General features: G+C 47.3%; 1 pseudogene; it reads right to left on the reverse strand.

Moving 5' to 3' along the window:
• Nucleotides 1–1,860: 1,860 nt before the first annotated feature.
• Nucleotides 1,861–17,670, reverse strand: part of LOC141027585 (endoglucanase 14-like) — a 181,284-nt pseudogene continuing 165,474 nt past the window's right edge.

Raw genomic sequence — 17,670 nt, forward strand, 5'->3', positions numbered from 1 at the left:
TCCCTCCACCCCGTAAAAGGTACCCCAACGATGTCGTTCAATGGCGCTGCTTCCACCGCAAGCGAGGTGTTCGACGAAATGGCCGAAAGGTATGCTTCTTCGATTTCTTCTACTTGCTTCGCTTTTCGCCATTGCGGTAGCTCGTGACTTGATGACACTCACTGTAGCGCCGGTTCGAACGATGCCACTGCCGAGTTCGTCAACTTGTTAGACACGAACACCGTCGACATCGATGAAGCCCTGGTCGTTGATTTCGATTACAATGAAATGGATGGTGGCGTGGATGGTCATGGTGGAGAAGATGAGGTGGAGGAAATAGAAGAGGGGGTGTATGACCAAGCGCAAGAAAAAAAAGGCACGAGATCGAGGAGCTACACGTTGGTCGAAGACCAAGTCTTGATCAAGGCTTGGAGTGTGGTGTCTCTTGATGCGTGCACCGGCACATCTCAAACCGCCAAGAGGTATTGGCAAAGGATCGAAAATTAATACTTCTACATGATGGCAAGGTATCCCAATAGGACTCCACGCACCTTTCGGTCACTCCAAGGTCGTTGAGACGTGATCAAGCCGATTTGTAGTCGTTGGGCTGCTTGCTTGGAACAAGTTCGCAATGCACCTCCAAGTGGAACTATGGAATCCGACTATGTGAGTTCGTTTTCACGTCCCAAGTTGTGCAAATCATTTGTAGCATTTGAAGTGATTGCATCATTTGACATTGTTTTAATTGTGTAGGACAAAATTGTCCAACAAAGATACAAAGACATGGAAGCTTCCGAAGGCAAATTCTTTAAACTAGAGCATTGTTGGGAATTGCTAAAAGAGTGTGAGGAGTGGAAGTTGATTGAGAAAGAAACCCCACCGAAGAGAGGTTCACTTACAAACATGGATGATGATGGCCCATGAAACTTGAACAAGCCCGATGGAGACAAGAAGAAAAAGGAGAAGATCAAGAGGGAACACGAGGCATTGAGCTTGCGGGACAAGATAGATGCCATGGTGCCATCAAATGAGTTGATGTTGGCGAAGACATTGGAGGCAAAGAAAGAGTTGGCCGAGAAGAAGGCACGAGAGAAGCAAGAGAAGTGGCAATTGCTCAAGGACGAGGGGTTGCGCAAGCGGCCATTGAGGAGAGAAGAGTCTTTGCCGATGAGACCAAAGCCATGGCCAACCTTCTTATCGAGGAGAACGAGATCATGACGTTGAACCGCGATGACATGGACGACATGACCAAAGAATGGCATGATATGTCAAGGAGAGACATCTTGAAGAGGAGGATGCTAGCGGCGGCCGGTGGGTGTTTCGGTGCCGGTGATGTTTTGCCATCAAGAGTTGGAACCAGTGCCGCTGATGCTTTTAGTGCGCCGGCGATGCTTTCGGTGCCGGAATTGGAACAAGTGCCAGTGATGGACTCGGAGGCGGCGATGGCATCGATGGTGGTGGTGTGGAGAAAAGATCATGACACAGGTGAAAAGCGACCAAGATGATGATGGGTGTGGTCGTTGCTTTTGCATGAAGTCATATTGGGTTTGTCGTAGAAAACTATGCATTTATTTGCGCACGAACTATGTTTTATTCTTCGATTTTGAACTCAATCATCGAAATCGCTGTTAAATTGGCTAATTTGGGATTTTCGGTTTGCGGACCGACGTGGGCTGCGGCCGAGCAGACCCTGCGTAGCCGACCCGTAAAGCTGCTCTGCATATGTATGTGGCTGCTGTTCCTCAGCTGGTTACTCTGCGTCTCTTAGTCTGGTACTGCTAAAATAGTTTGGGCTAACAATATCCAGTGACATTGAAGCATCACAACTCTTTTATAAAGACCACAACATCTAGTGCACGTACACAGTGCACTTCAAAATTTTCACACCCCGCGGACGTTGTTGGCGCCGGCGACATAGGCCTTGTACTCCTGGTCGCCTGTGGCGATGTAGAGCCAGACAGCTGCCCACATCAGCTCGTTCTGTCCGAAACAAGTTTCAGTATTGCTTTAGAAAGATTACAGACATTCTGTAAGAAAGAACAATACTATCTTTTTGTTCATTATGCCATTAATTTGTGATGCGCTACCTTGTCGCCGCTGCTACTGTAGAAACTTCCGGTTGATGGAATGTTGTTCTGGTTCTTGGCGAACTGAAACAACTGCAGAAGCAAGTGACTGAAGAAATTAGCTGATACAGTTTCGTCTATGCACAAATACAAGTCCACCTTCAGTTTTCAAGCAATAATTTGACATTCTTTTTTAGCCATAATATGAACACGATTTTATGAAAATGGTTTGCCAAGTAAGCTCGATCACATTATTTTCAAATTAATTGTGGCCATCAGGCCATGGAAACCGTCCAATTTGTGCTGTGCATACTGTTGAGTATATGTGTTGTGCATATTTGTGTATTGGGCCCATCTTCTAGTTTATTGTATAGTTGAGGTCGTGGCCCACTTCTTGTACATCATATATACGTGCCTTTGCACATGAACAATACATTGTGCAATTCAACAACATACATGGTATCAGTTTTTAGGTTTTAACCCTAGCCTTCCGCTGCCGCCACCGCCGCCCAGCACCTCCCCTGCGCCGCCGCCTCGCCGCCGCCGCCCGCACGTCTTCCGCGCCGGCCGCCGCTCCTCTCAGCCTCGCCTAATCCGCTCGCCAACCGTGCGAGCTACCCAGCGCTGCCAGCCTCGCCCGACCAGCGCTGCCAACCCACTCGCCCGCATCGCCCAATCGCTGCCTCACCCGATCCGCTAGCCAGCATCGTTCGCCTGTGGCTATCAAACAATCAAGTGGTCGTGCGTATCTATTGGTGCTCAAATCGATCAAGGCAACGATCGATCGTCTAGTTGACTACGTGCGTGTATCCAGTGATTGCTGCAGCCGGAAGTACTAGTACCCATGTACTAGTACTAGTACACGTCCAAGGGAAGATCGATTAGCTAGTTGAGGCTGGCTTTGCAGTGAGGGTGGGTCGATCGGAATCCAACGTTTTGCTTCGTTCGTCATCGTCGTTCCTCGTCGGTCATATAATCGTCGCCAAAATTACTCGGCGTCTGCTGCCGCCCAACCGCGCCGACCGCCGCCGTCGGACCAGCGATGGCATCCGCCGGCCCGTCCACCGCCGCCTCTACCATCCCGCCGCCGTACGGGGCGGCCGCAACCTACGACGCGCCCGTTCCCACGAACGGGTATCCTACGTACGGGGCATACGGGGCTCCGCCTGCGTACGAGTCTCCCGGGTACTAGTGGAGGTCGTTAGCGGGCCAGCACTCGCCCGCTGGGCAGCAGCCAGACGGCTCCCAGCACGTGCAGCATATGTCAGCAAGCTAGCAGGCTCCCGCCCCTCCCGTGCATCATGCGTACTCCGCGGCTCCGCAGCTGTATGGAGAGTACCCATCGCCGCAGCTGAGCGGCGGCTACAGCCTCCCCATGGTGTCTCCGTCCCCCTCGCCGGCCCTGCCGCCGGCGCCCTGGGACCCGGTGCTCCTCACCGGGCTGCATGCCGCTCCTACGCCGAACAACTACACCGGTGGTGATAATTGGTACATGGACACCGGGGCTACGGCTTACATGTTTGCTCATCCTGGTAATCTTGCCTCTTTCACTCCCGTCACCACCGATCGCCGCATCATTGTCGGCGACGGTTCCACACTCCCTATCACACATGTCGGGCACACTTCTTTTCCTTCTACTTCCATGCCTATTACTTTGTCTAACATATTTGTGTCACCTTATCTTATTAAGAACCTTGTTTCCGTTCGTCGTTTAACTCGTGAAAATCCTGTTACTGTTGAATTTGACGAGCTTGGATTTTGTGTCAAGGACGCTCGAACCAGGATGGTACTTCACCGATGTGACAGCCTCGACGAGCTCTATCCGGTGCACTCGCCGTCCACCACCACCACACCGGTTGCTCTCTCCGCCGGCGTCGATCTCCGGCACGCTTGTTTGGGTCATCCCAACCACGTCACACTTCGTCATATTCTTAGGAGTTTCAGTTTCAGTTGTCATAAGATAGAGGATCACACCTGTCATGCATGTCGTGTCGGCAAACATGTTCGCCTCCCGTTTAATGATTCCACCACCATAGCTTCTTTTCATTTTCAGTTGATTCATAGCGATGTGTGGACCTCTTCGGTTCCTAGTAATTCAGGTTATTTATATTATCTGGTTATCCTTGATGATTATTCTCATTATGTGAGGACTTTTCCTTTGCGCAGAAAGTCGGATGCACTCCCCACTTTAACGGCTTTTTACTCCTATGTCAGCACGCAGTTTGGGCGTCCCATCCTTGCTCTTCAGACTGACAATGGAAAAGAGTTCGACAACCTTGCTTTCCGCACTTTCCTGTCGCACCACGGCACAATTTTTCGTCTCACATGCCCGTATACTTCCCAGCAGAACGGTCGAGCCGAACGCGTCCTTCGCACTCTGAACGACTGCGTTCGCACGCTCCTGTTCCATGCTAATGTGTCGCCTCATTTCTGGCCGGACGCACTCGCCACTGCTTCTCTTCTCCTTAACCTTCGCCCTTGCCGCCCACGATGGAACTATGCACCTCACCATCTTCTCTTCGGTACGCACCCATCTTATGATGGTTTGCGTATTTTCGGGTGCCTTTTCTATCCTAGCACTGCCGACTCCGCTCCTCACAAACTCGCACCTTGTTCTGTCGCTTGCATTTTCATCGGCTACCCCTCCAACTCCAAGGGATATCGGTGCTACGATCCCGTCTCCCACCGTGTGTTCACTTCCCGGCACGTTTACTTTGATGAGCATGTGTTTCCGTTTCACCAGGTACCCCTGGCTATTCCTCCCGCCACCGGTGACGCGGGCTCCTCGATGCCTCTCCCAGGGCGCTCGCGCGCCTCTCTTGGCCCGCCCCTGGCTTTGAGGCGCTCCCCCCGCATGCGGCGCCTCCTACAACCGTGGCACCGGCGCCCCCGACGTTGGCGCCCGCGGCCCCCTCGGCACCCCCGACGCCCGCGGCCCCCCCGGCGCCTGTGGCTGGTCCAGTCACTCGCGCCCGTACGGGCGTTTTTCGCCCAGGCTCGCGCTACGCCTCAGATGACTACGTCCATGTGGCGTCCACCTCTGAGCCGTCGCCGTTGTCGTCCTCCGTTCGAGCCGCTCTTCGTGACCCGCTCTGGATGGTTGCGATGCAAGAGGAGTTTGACGCCCTGTTGCGCAACCGGACATGGCAACTTGTTCCCCGTCCCCGACACGCCAACGTGATTACCGGGAAGTGGGTCTGTAAACACAAGCTCCGTCCTAATGGTACCCTTGATCGCTACAAAGCGTGCTGGGTCGTTCGTGGCTTCCGACATCGTTCTGGCATCGACTTCACCGAAACCTTCGCTCCGGTCGTCAAGCCCGGCACGATACGCACGGTTCTCCACCTTGCAGTCTCCCGTGCTTGGCCGGTGCACCAGATGGACGTCTCCAACGCCTTCCTCCATGGTCACCTCGAGGAGAAGGTCTTCTGCCAGCAGCCCACCGGGTTTGTTGACCCGGCGCTTCCCGACCACGTGTGCCTGCTTTTGTGGTCCTTGTACGGACTCAAGCAGGCTCCCCGCGCTTGGTACCAGCGCAACGCGGCATTTCTACACCAGCTTGGGTTCCGTTCCACCCTCTCGGATGCGTCGCTCTTCATCTATCATTAGGGCTCTGACACGGCCTACTTGCTGCTCTATGTCGACGACATCATCCTGACAGCATGTACAGCTGGCCTCCTCAGCCAGCTCACTGATCGTCTTCGCTCTGAGTTCGCCATCAAGGACTTGGGTCCTTTGCACTACTTCCTCGGTGTTACTACAAAAAAATACACTTCCGTGATGATACGTGTTTGTCACAGTAGGTCACGTTTTCTGTCATGCATGTACATCCATGACAAATTTATGACAGAATGAAGATAGTCATACCTGTGTTGTCGTAGAAGTGTTCCATGACATTACCAAAATTATCATCACAGAAGTGTCCACTTCCATGACGATAAATCGCGCGTCATAGAAGTGCTTTCGTCAAGGGTGACCGAGATGTGGCATCCACCGTAACGGGACGCCATTAAGCTATCGGGTCCGGTTTTGGATCCGATAACCCGCTAATAGCCACGACCAATGCCGATTTTCCACGTGTAAAATTCTCATTGGCCGACGGAACCACGCGTCAGCTCAACGTTGGCACAGGTGTCACTCATCCAACAGTCGAGATGGGCCTATGATATGTTGACACGTGGACGGGCCCAAAAGTGGCCCATAAAGTTTAAATGGGCCGGCCCAACTAAAGGCCCACAAGATTTAGCCGACCATAATTAGCCGGCCCAGCTAAAGGCCCACAAGATTTTGCAGACCATAATGGGCTGGCCCAGCTAAAGGCCCACAAGATTTAGCGGACCACAATGGGCCAACCTAGCTAAAGGCCCACAAGATTTTGCAGACCATAATGGGCCGGCCCAGCTAAAGGCCCAACATTCTCAGTTAAGGCCCGTACGGCTAGTGTCAAATCGGCCCGTCAACGTCCTGTCCTAAACTTGTCATCATCGCAGCCCATGTTCACTTCTGCCCCGTTAACAGTCCGCTAAGTATATGGGCCGAATTACGGCCTGGTGTATTTCCGGCCTGTTAAAGGTCCTGCTTCATTTGAGCCCATTTACAGGCCATTGAAACTTTGGGCCCATAAACGACCGTGAAGGATTTGGGTCATATTCGGCCATGTCTGACATTCGGCCTGTTAGAGGCCCACTATAGATTTTGGCCACTTTCGGCCTGCTGTGACTTTCGGCCTGCTGTGACTTTCGGCCTGTTAACGTCGGATGAAATCCATGGGCCATATGTGGCCCAACGTCACATCGGGCCCATTAAGGACCCATATAAAAATGACGATAATCTAGCCCGACCGAACTTTCGGCCTGTTAAAGGCCCGTGTATTAGGTCGGCGCATTTACGACCCGTCCGAATTTCGGCCTGTGAAAGATCCGCATCGTAAATGGGCCCAATCTCACTTTCGGTCTTTTAAAGGCCCATGTTTTTTATGGGCTCGAGATATTTACACCTGTAAACTTCCTATTGTTACTGAGGGCCCAAATTATGTTTAGGCCTGTTATAGGCCCACTATGGCCACATGCCAACCAGAAAAATATGAAATGTTATGCTGATTTAGGCCCAGATATTTTTAGTGGGCTACATGCAAATTTCGGCCCATAATCGTTTTTAGCCCAGTTGGAATGGGCCCGATGAATGTTGGCATGTTGGGCTCCTACGAAGCTTTCGGCCGAATACATTACTAAGATAAACCTACACTATACAAAAATAGTGTCGTAATTATTGCAGCCTTAGGCAGCATCATAAATGTTGTACCACAACAAAATAAATTCCAACCATACAACAAAAGGCCTGTTGGCATAAAGTTTACAGTCCTTGCAGATAAAAGCACCATCAGATGTATAGAAGCACAAATCATTTGACCTGAGTGCTAATGTTTCAGGCTGTAGAATCTGATGGAGTAGCACGATCTTCACCTTTTTTCCGCCATTGCTCTTGAACAACGAAGCGAATGTCTGATAGTCTGGTTTCAAAACCATTCATATCTTGACGACATTTGTCAACCACTATTCTTGTTTCCAAAATGACGTCCATTAGGGATTGGACTTGTGTCTGGAGCATAGATATATCACTTTGTCTAGCAGGAAGATTTTGTTCAGTAGGCGATTTGGACGAGGTTACCTTGACAACCAACCCAGAATTACACAGGAATGTGCTTTTTGCATTGTTAGTGGAGAGATACTGACGCACTACAGCAAGAGGTGACATTGTGCCTGTGGTAGACTAGTCACCTTCAGGTGGTTGTGGCTGTTCAATCATTTGTTCCATAGCTTCCTGAAAGTTTTAACTTGTAGATCAGTGTACCAGATAAGTTACTAATGAGACAAAAACAAAGAAAGTATGTTACACGTTTATACATAACTTATTTTGGTGAACTACTGTAATACATTAGCATGTATTGTAGTGCCAACTACATAATAAAATCACTTTCGGAACATATGTCCATGTAGCATGCCTACTGTATTGTCTATTTCCTCACATTCGTTGACATCTAAGGATAAAGAGACATGGTTTAAAGTAGGATGAACATAGTATGACATCATTCATATCATGGGCAAACAGATATAAAACAAACATGCTATTTTATCATTGTGTGCGCACGTGAACATAACAACTAGAATACAGATCAAGACCAAAAGAATATCCTTCATCTCTTTTAAACCATGTAGGGTGAAATGATAAGTTAAGACAACTGTGTATAAAAGTGAAAAGAGTAACTGACATTGGCTGCAAACCAAGTAGTTAAATGAACACATCACAGTACCAATCAGTTCAAAGGCAGGAGGAGTAAGGACTTACAACAGCGGCTTGAACTGGTGTGCCCATGCCCTTCATCTTGCTTGTGTGGCAATCCTTGAAGATTTGCACTGCATTCGTTTCAGGTTCTTTTTGGTCCGCACATGCTTTCCTCTGTATTTGGAACAAGTCAATATAGATACGATAATATGGCACAGAAAAAAGAAGGAAGTAGCAGCTATTTACAAGAGCCTCGCAGTGTGCAATATTGCTACGAGATCCTGTTGTCTATTGGAATTTCACTTTAGAATGGTCGGTCTTGTTCTTCAAATAGTTATCCTAGAAGAAGATACACTTGTAAGGCACATACATAAATATAAGTTCAATATGTGGTCTGATCAAATACATATAGCCTACCTGATACTTTGGATCAGACCAGTGTTTAACGAGGGTTGTCCAGTCTTCATCTATAATATATTCCACTGGAGATGTTTGGGTGATTTTATTGTTAGCCTTGCCTTCAAAGTGAGATTTTATAAGGTGGTACCGATACTGTCGCAGAGCAGATTGAAAAACATGAGTGCATGCTTGTTTAGTTGCATCATCTTTCGGATCCAACTTGAACCTCATCTGTTGTAAAAAGAATGTGAGTCTTATTAGGAAGAAGCTAGAAAGTATGGGACAGAGCAAGACAATATTACTAATTAAGATGAATAACATTACTTACGGATAAATGGTCAAGGAAGGTGTTAAACTGGGTATTGTCTTTCTCATTCCTATACTGGATCCACGTTGGGAGGATACGTGCATGACACCTAACGGCAACGGCTGCCTCTGATACTAACTTGGCTGACTCTATAGCATCACGTGGCCTTTTTAAACCTGCCTCAAAATGGATCTCCATTCTTCCTCCTTTAGATTTTGTTAATCTGTCAAGCATTATCCCTGATGTCTGTTTCCGCTTGCGTCATGGTGCTAGTTCAACAATGAATATGGAAAGTGTTAGTGTACATTAAACTGTGAGAGTACATATAAAGGAGCATGCAACTGCAACTTGACTCGATCAGGTACCATCTTGGTGTTGAAGCTCATGAGGTTCATCCGATCTTGCCAAGTCCTGTTGTGTCAGCAGTGCTTCGGAAGTAGTGTTAGGTGTGAAGGCAGCTTGGGAACTAGCCAGTTCCGGAGCAAACGAATGAGTAACTCGTTGAGGTGCTGGTATAGTTGAAGCGGATGCTGTAGCTGGTGGAGCAGGTGATACTGTGTTTGTAGATTTAGCCGGTGGACTTGGACCTTCTACTGCACTATAAGTACCAGCAGAATCTGGACGGCAGATCCTTTTCCGTTTCACCCGACGGGTAACACCACTCCCTACTATATTATTTTCCTTGCTCTTTTTTGACTTTGCCATGTCAAGTCGTACCCACAACACAAAAGAATAAAATCGCTCTTTGGAACTCATTGATGCATGATACAGACAAGCAATACTTTGATGTAAGACAACCGTATGAGGATGGAATATGTAAGAAAAACAAGACGTCATGACATATTCACAGCTACGATGTGTAAACTAAGGAGAAGGATTTGCAAGAAAATAGAAGTAATGCAAGCTAGACACCATATGAAAGATGCAACCAATATTACTCTGCCAAGTTAAAAGTGTCTTGTCATAAGTGGCAATTTGAAAATTAGAAGCAGTACACAGTAGAAATCAATGCAAGATGCAACCACTATCAAACTGCCATGTTAAAAGTGTCCAATCATGAGTGACTAATGCGGGATACACAACAGCAGTACTTTGATGTAAGAACATGGTATGATAGATAGATGTAGTGTATTCTAGAAACAGAACGCCATGTCATATGCACATGTATAACGTATGAACTCAGCAGGTGCAATTTAATCAAAATAGAAGAAATACAGGCTAGACAACATATGCAACATGAAACCAATTATCACACTGTCAACTTAGAGCAAGCACCTGCGATGGTGGAGTAGGGGAGATGTGCTCATCATGTACACGTATGTTCTAGAAACAGGAACACATGTCATATTCACATGCATTATGTGTAAAGTAAGCAGATGCAATTCAACAAAGTTAAAAGCAATACAAGCTAGACATCATACGCAACATGCAACCACATATAATAGTGCCAAGTTAGAGCAAGCACCTGTGATGGTGGAATAGGGGAGATGTGCTCATCATGTACACGTATGTTCTAGAAACAGGAACACGTGTCATATTCACAGGCATTATGTGTAAAGTAAGCAAATGCAATTCAACAAAGTTAGAAGCAATACAAGCTAGACATCATACGCAACATGCAACCACATATAATAGTGCCAAGTTAGAGCAAGCACCTGTGATGGTGGAGTAGGGGAGATGTGCTCATCATCTACACAGCTATGTTGACTGTCTAGCCTTGCGTTGTCTTGCGAATCTTGTTGGGAGGATGGCGGAGTAGAATCTGTAGAGAACCTCCGTTTCAGTTGCTCGGAAGGACCACCATCATCCAATGCCTTGCCAATTTCCTTCAGCTTTCTTGATTTTGCATTGTGAGGTCAAACCGACAAGAAAAAGGAATATAATTCGCTCTTTAGAACTCATTCATGCATGATACTGATGAACACTACTCTGATGAAAGGCAAAGTCATGATACGAGGATGGAATATGTACGAAAAAATGGACGGCTTGACATATTCACACCTATGATGTGGTAACTAAGCAGAAGGCACTTCAACAAATTAGAAGCACTGCAAACTAGACACCATATGAAAGGTGCAATCAATATCACTCTGCCAAGTTAAAACTGTCTCGTCATAGGTGGCGTTCATCCAACTAGAAGCAATACATGCTAGAAATCATATTCAAGACGCAAACCAATATCACACTACCAACTTAAAGGTGTTCCATCATAAGTGACTGATGCAGGATACACAAGAAGAGTAGTTTCATGTAAGAACATGGTGTGATAGACAGATATAGTATGTACCAAAAACAGGAAAGCGTGTCATATTCACACGTATCATGTGTAAGCTAAGCAGATGCAGTTTACACTAATTAGGAGCAATACAAGCTAGACACCATATGCAACATGCAACCAGATATCACACTGCCAAGTTAGAGCAAGCACCTTGGATGGTGGAGTAGGGGAGCAGAGACTTGGACCTTGTAATGCACTATCAGTACAAGGAGAATCGGTACAGATGCTCCGTTTGCGTTGCTGCAGAGGACCACCATCATCGCCTTCCTTACTCTTTTCCTTCCTCTTTCTTGATTTTGCCTTGTCAAGTCAAACCCACAAGAAAAAGGAATAAAATTTGCTCTTCAGAACTCATTGATGCATGATACTGATGAACACTACTTTCATGTAAGGCAGCCGCATGATAGGAGGATGGAATATGTATGAAAAACAGGACAGCGTGACATATTGACATCTATGATGTATAAAGTGTAAATTAAGCACAAGGTGCTTGAACTTTTTAGAATCAATGCAAGCTAGAAACCATATGAAAGATGAAACCAATATCACTCTGCCAAATTAAAAGGGTGCCCTAACAAATGTATTTGACCAAATTAGAAGCAATACATGGCAACAGGCTAGAAATAATATGCAATATGCAACGAATAAAGGTGACTCATCGTAAGTGATTGATGCAGGATACAGAAGAGAGGTAGTTTCATGTAAGAACAGGGTTAACACATAGATGTAGTGTGTACCAAAAATAGGAAGGCATGTCATATTCACAGGTATAATGTGTAAACTAAGCAGATGCAATTTACCCTAATTAGAAGCATTACAAGCTAGACACCGTATGCAACATGCAACCACATATCACACTGCGAAGTTAGAGCAAGCACCTGTGATGGTGGTGTGGGGGAATTGCGGTCATCAACTAGAGAGCTACGTTGACTATCTTCATTTAGCCTTGCTGTTTCTTGAGAATCATGTGGGGACGATGACACTGCACTCTTTAAACGAGTATGGCGTCTCACAGTAACCCACCCGGGTGACTGTCTCATCATAAGTGATTGACGAGGGATACAAAAGAGCATTAGTTTGATGTACGAACATGGTTAATAGACATATATAGTATGTATCAAAAACAGGAAGGCATGTCATTATCAAAGGTATACTGTGTAAAGTAAGCAGATGCAATTTAACCAAATTGGAAGCAATACAAGCTAGACACCATATGCAACATGCAACCACATTTGACAGCGCAAAGTTAAAGCAAGCACCTGGGATGGTTGTGTGTGGCAATTGAGATCATCAACTGCAGAGCTAAGTTTACTGTCTCCTACTGCTGACACTGCATCCTTTAGAGCGCTGAAACGCTTAGTGCTTATCTTCAAATTACACTGGAGCGACTTCTGTCTTTTCTTTTCAGCATTCATCAACACTGCATCAGAGTCTAAAATACCCATGCATAAAAAAACAATAGTGTGAGTATGGGTGAAGTGTGTGCACAATTAGTACAGTGTAAAGGTAGCAGATAGCACGTCGGTGAGAAATAAATGACGGGAGACATATGATAGCTCTACAACATGCATGGCACACTAAATTACTACAGGATTCTATGAAAATAACATTCGACTGAAAACAAATAGGTCAGTCCATTTTTTCTGCACCGTCTGATGTACCTAGAACGGGCAGATCGCCTTCATCTACCTCCAGCCAGTCAGTGTTGACGATCTTCCTCGAAACGACAGTGACCACCAGCCCAGTCCCCTGCCTGTGCCCTCCCCTCGGCCTCACCACACCGTCGTGCTTGGCACCGCCGCCCAGCAATCCATTCAAGCCCCACCGACCTCCAGATCGGGCGCAAGCAGCTCCTGCGCCCACACCCCTATGATAGACACCAATGCGCCGCTTCCCCAGCGAACAGGCGGACTAGGTGCTCCGCGCGCCTAAGCGGGTGCTGCTTCTTTTAATTGCGGTTCGACTGACCCTGAATTGAAATACAGGCGGGCTACTGACCTCTAGCAAAGGTGAAATAGTAAAGGGAGGAAACCTTGTGCATTTAGTATCACGAAGAAGATGCAGTAAGAAGCGCTCAACTAGTTTATTTCATGGGATGAATACGGTGTGAGTAGAGACGAAGGTTTGCACGAATAAGGGAAGAGGAGTACCTCTTTCTGCTGGCAGTGGTGTGTCCTCCTTCTATTTTTCCAACGATCTTCTTGTGGTTCGCTGGAAACGAGAAGTTGTGGAGGACGGTGCAGCCTTGGACGAACCCATGGCCAAGTTGTTGAGTGTGGCGCGGTGGCCGTCTGTCGACAGCGGGGAAGCAGATCCGAGGCGGTGAACGACGACATAGCGGGAACAACTCCGGTGCGGTGGACGGTTGCGACAGTGGAGCGGCAGTAGTGAGGCGCAGGACGGCGTGGTCGGAGTGGTTCTGGTACGGTGCACGTCGGCGTCAGCGTCGTGGAGGCAGCTCTACCTCGGCTTCAGCTGCTAAGTCCTTGAGGGCGTTGCGGTTGCGGTTGCGTTGGATGACGACGTCGGGGTACCGGCTCCGACGTGATGGAGGAGGGCGGTGGAGGATTGGGCGCTATGGGGTGGAGGGCGGAGGAGGCTGGGGTTTCGCGGCTGGTGGAGAGGGCGTTTTGGCGCCCACAGAGTATGAATGGGGAAACGGAGGGAGGCGGGGAACTAAGGTGGAACAATGTTTCGGTTTGGGACGCGCTTGTTTGAAATTTGGGGAAAGTTACAAACTTTGCCCCCATCTAAAATTTCGGACATATTGCGGGTTGGGGGTAGGACAGTAATCTCAGTTGTCCCAAATGTGGGCGGGATAGATTTCGGACGAGCGCATGGGTGTTTAGGCACCCACGGCGTATGAATGCTTCTCGGAGGCGGTTGAGACTGGCGTCTTGGTGAAGTTACAAACCTACCCCGGTTTAGACCTTTGGACATCGGGCCGATAGGCTACACGGACCAGAGTCAGGATAGTAATTTCCTACACCAAACATTAGTCTCGCGCGGTTTTGGGTGGCCAGAAGCCTATTTGGCGCTTCGTTCAATATTTGGGAGCAGAAGCATTAACGTTTTCGGTTCTCTTGAATTGAACATTCAGGATTTGTCAAACTTCACAAATCTTTACTCTTGAAAATCCTAAAGCTACGATTATTTTGGAATGGAGTTGGTACATTTGAATATACATTTACACGAGTATATATTAAAAAATATGCAACTTACCTCAGTTCATGCATGGTTCCAGATATAATCTCCTTGGTTGCAAAAAAAAGTTAGACATGCGTATGAATATATATAGCATGTTCAAACGCACAACAAATATTGATGCCCCCTTTTACATCTGATTTACAAATGCCATTATCTCGGGTTCAAATAGATGAATGCACTTCCTATGAATTCGAGTATTTGAAACCCCCTTTATGTTGAATTCGACATGTATTCTATTTCGTAGCTAGCAATTTGGAATGTATCCATGCAAGTGACAAATGTATAAAGTTCTTCACACTAACAACATGGAGTGCACTAATTAATGTTTATATATGAATTGCAAAAGCATCCATTGCCTGTATTTCAAACCGCTCTCACTCTATGGATCGATAATATGAAATAAACACATGCACATGCTAGAATTCAATAGAGTATGGGTGTCTGATAGACCGATTTTCGTCCATACGCAATTTGCAAAATTCATGATCTCATCCAAAAATAATAATGCCATTTATATTTTAATTTAATGCGTAGAACCGCCTTTTACACATAGATGCACTATGCCTCGGTCCATTCTCACAAACGCGCTATATATCTCTCTATCTACCGCATAAGTGCACACACTTTATATGCATCGGCATTTCTCTTTCACACATGCTCACAATCTCTCTCGGGGTGTCGGGGAGTCTCACGCACATGCTCTCTTTGTATCTCTCTCTCTCTCTTTCTGACTACTATGTACCACTCTTTTCACTAATCTTAGTTGGAAAACACTATTTCTCTCACATGCATATATACACAGGCACGGTCTCTACTAGCCCTCTATACGCACATATATGTGCCTACGTGTCTCCCGCATGCACATTATCTTTAGGCCTCTCTCGCACACATTGCCCCCCCAGACACACCTCTCTCTTAGTAGTTGGCAGATATGATTCCATCATATCATTCGGTAGGATATCCCTGACTGTTAGGCTGGATGGTAATACGAGGCAAAGTTTTACCCTAGTTCGAACCCTTGTAGTTGAGGAAAAGCCTACTCCTGGTACTGTATATTAGTGATAGGGGTGTGTACAAAGTACACGTGAATACCAGGCATTGTGCGTGTGTGTATACTATCGACGAACTAGCCCCCAAGCTTCTATAACATACTGGGGGCCTAGGGTTACAAATCATATATAGTCGGCTTATCACCAGTGGGGATAGAGTCCTCCGCGACTCTGGTAGCTAGCTTCGTGTTGTACGTCGAGTCCTCCACATGGGTCTTCGTATAACACGTCTCGATCCAACCTATGTGGCGCAGGATGGAACCGACCCATGAGTCCTCATGTTGACCCACCACAACTAGAAATGATGTGCCCACCACACCACACACGCAATCGGCCACTAAGAAAATAAGCATATACAATAGTACAATGTTATACATGAAAGTTAATTGCATGGTGCATCCAAAAATACTTGTTCTGCATTGTGAATGTTTATATATTCTCCTAAAATATTAGTCACGGGAAAGAGAAACGAAGGGCATATATCTCCTTGTCTCCACCGGACATCCCCTCTTTCTACACCACTTTCACGTACGCACACAAACTATCTCCCGGCCCTCTAAAAGTATGCATGCCCACGACACATTCACGCATGACGGTCACTGTATTTCAAGTTAAAGCACTATACGGTCACTGGAGTTCAGAATATGCTCATTACGGTCACCGTATACATTCTCGTGGTGACCATACGGTATCTAGCTCACGATACGTCTCCGTATTTTCTTGATGACACTGACGGACTTTGCATTTGATGCGTGCTCCATATTTTATTGACGAGACTTACGGTCATTGTATTTGAAGCAAAAGCACGATATGGTCACTGGACTTCAGAATAAGCTCATCACGGTCACCACATACATTTTGTCGTGCTAACCAACATGTGGTTGGATGGTTAGAATGACAGTGGTTTCTCGAGCCCACCAGGGTTAAAGTCCCGGTGCTCGCATTTATCCTGGGTTAATTTCAGTATTTTCCGGCGATGTGCGTTCAGTGGGAGTAGACGTTCCACTTGACTACGAGGCACCTATGGTGACTTCATAAAATCTCAAGATCATATGCTGGCCCACTCTCTCGAAGGTGCTCATAGGGGTAGGGTCTGTGTGTGTGCGCTTATAGCGGTGAGTGCTTGCGCATATATATGAGCCCTTGCGTTTGTACCGTGTTAAAAAAATACATGTCATGAATATACGGTCACTGGCTCAGCCGTACAACTCCGTATTTTGTTGATGACACAATCAATTGACCAGTCAAACGTTCCACGTGGCGCAACTAGTGTTGCACCATCGGGGCGCGTAACCGTGGGGCCCACCTGTCAGCCCGTATATGAAAGAAAAAATGGTAGTTTGAGTCTGTACTGTGTTAATAAAATACATTTTAGGGTGATCATACGGTCACTGGCTCACCATACAGCTACGTAATTTGTTGATGACATGATCAATTGACCAGTCAAACGGTCCACATTCAGCAGCACACATTACCATAGGGCCCACCCGTCAGCGCGTATATGAAGGAAAGAAATGGTAATAAATTAGTGGTTGGTGGGTACTCAAAGTCGTGAGACCTCTAGTTGGCACTCGCCGTCGGTGGGGGGCGCGTTGATTGGGCGGTGGGGTGGGGATTGCCAGAGAAAAAGCTCGGCGCGGGGGGGGGGGGGGGCCTAGAGGGATGGCCGGTGCAGCGGCGGACCAGCGGTGAGGAGTGGTTTCGGGGCGGGCCGGCCGCGGGCGGCGGGGGCCGGCGGTTCAGCCGGTAGTGGCTGGCGGCTCAGGGGGTGGAGTTTGAGGATAAACTGCAGGCCCTAGATTTCGTATCCAGTGGCTGGAAAATCTAATGACCAGAGATGAAAAAGTTAGTCGACTGACGTGTAGCCTCACCCCGCACGTACACATGCACGCATGCAAGACACGCACGCATGCAGGCGTGCAACACTGACACGTACACATAACGAACACACGCACGCATGTAGGCGTGCAACACTGATGCGTACACATGCACTCACGAACACACGGACGTACGCACACATGCATGCAACACTGAAACGTACCCTTGCACGCATGCAACACTCGCACGCCTGCATGCACACAGCACACGACGCAAGACACACGC

The sequence above is a fragment of the Aegilops tauschii genome, chromosome 1, assembly GCF_002575655.3.
Source record: "Aegilops tauschii subsp. strangulata cultivar AL8/78 chromosome 1, Aet v6.0, whole genome shotgun sequence".
NCBI classification, from domain to species: Eukaryota; Viridiplantae; Streptophyta; class Magnoliopsida; order Poales; family Poaceae; genus Aegilops; species Aegilops tauschii.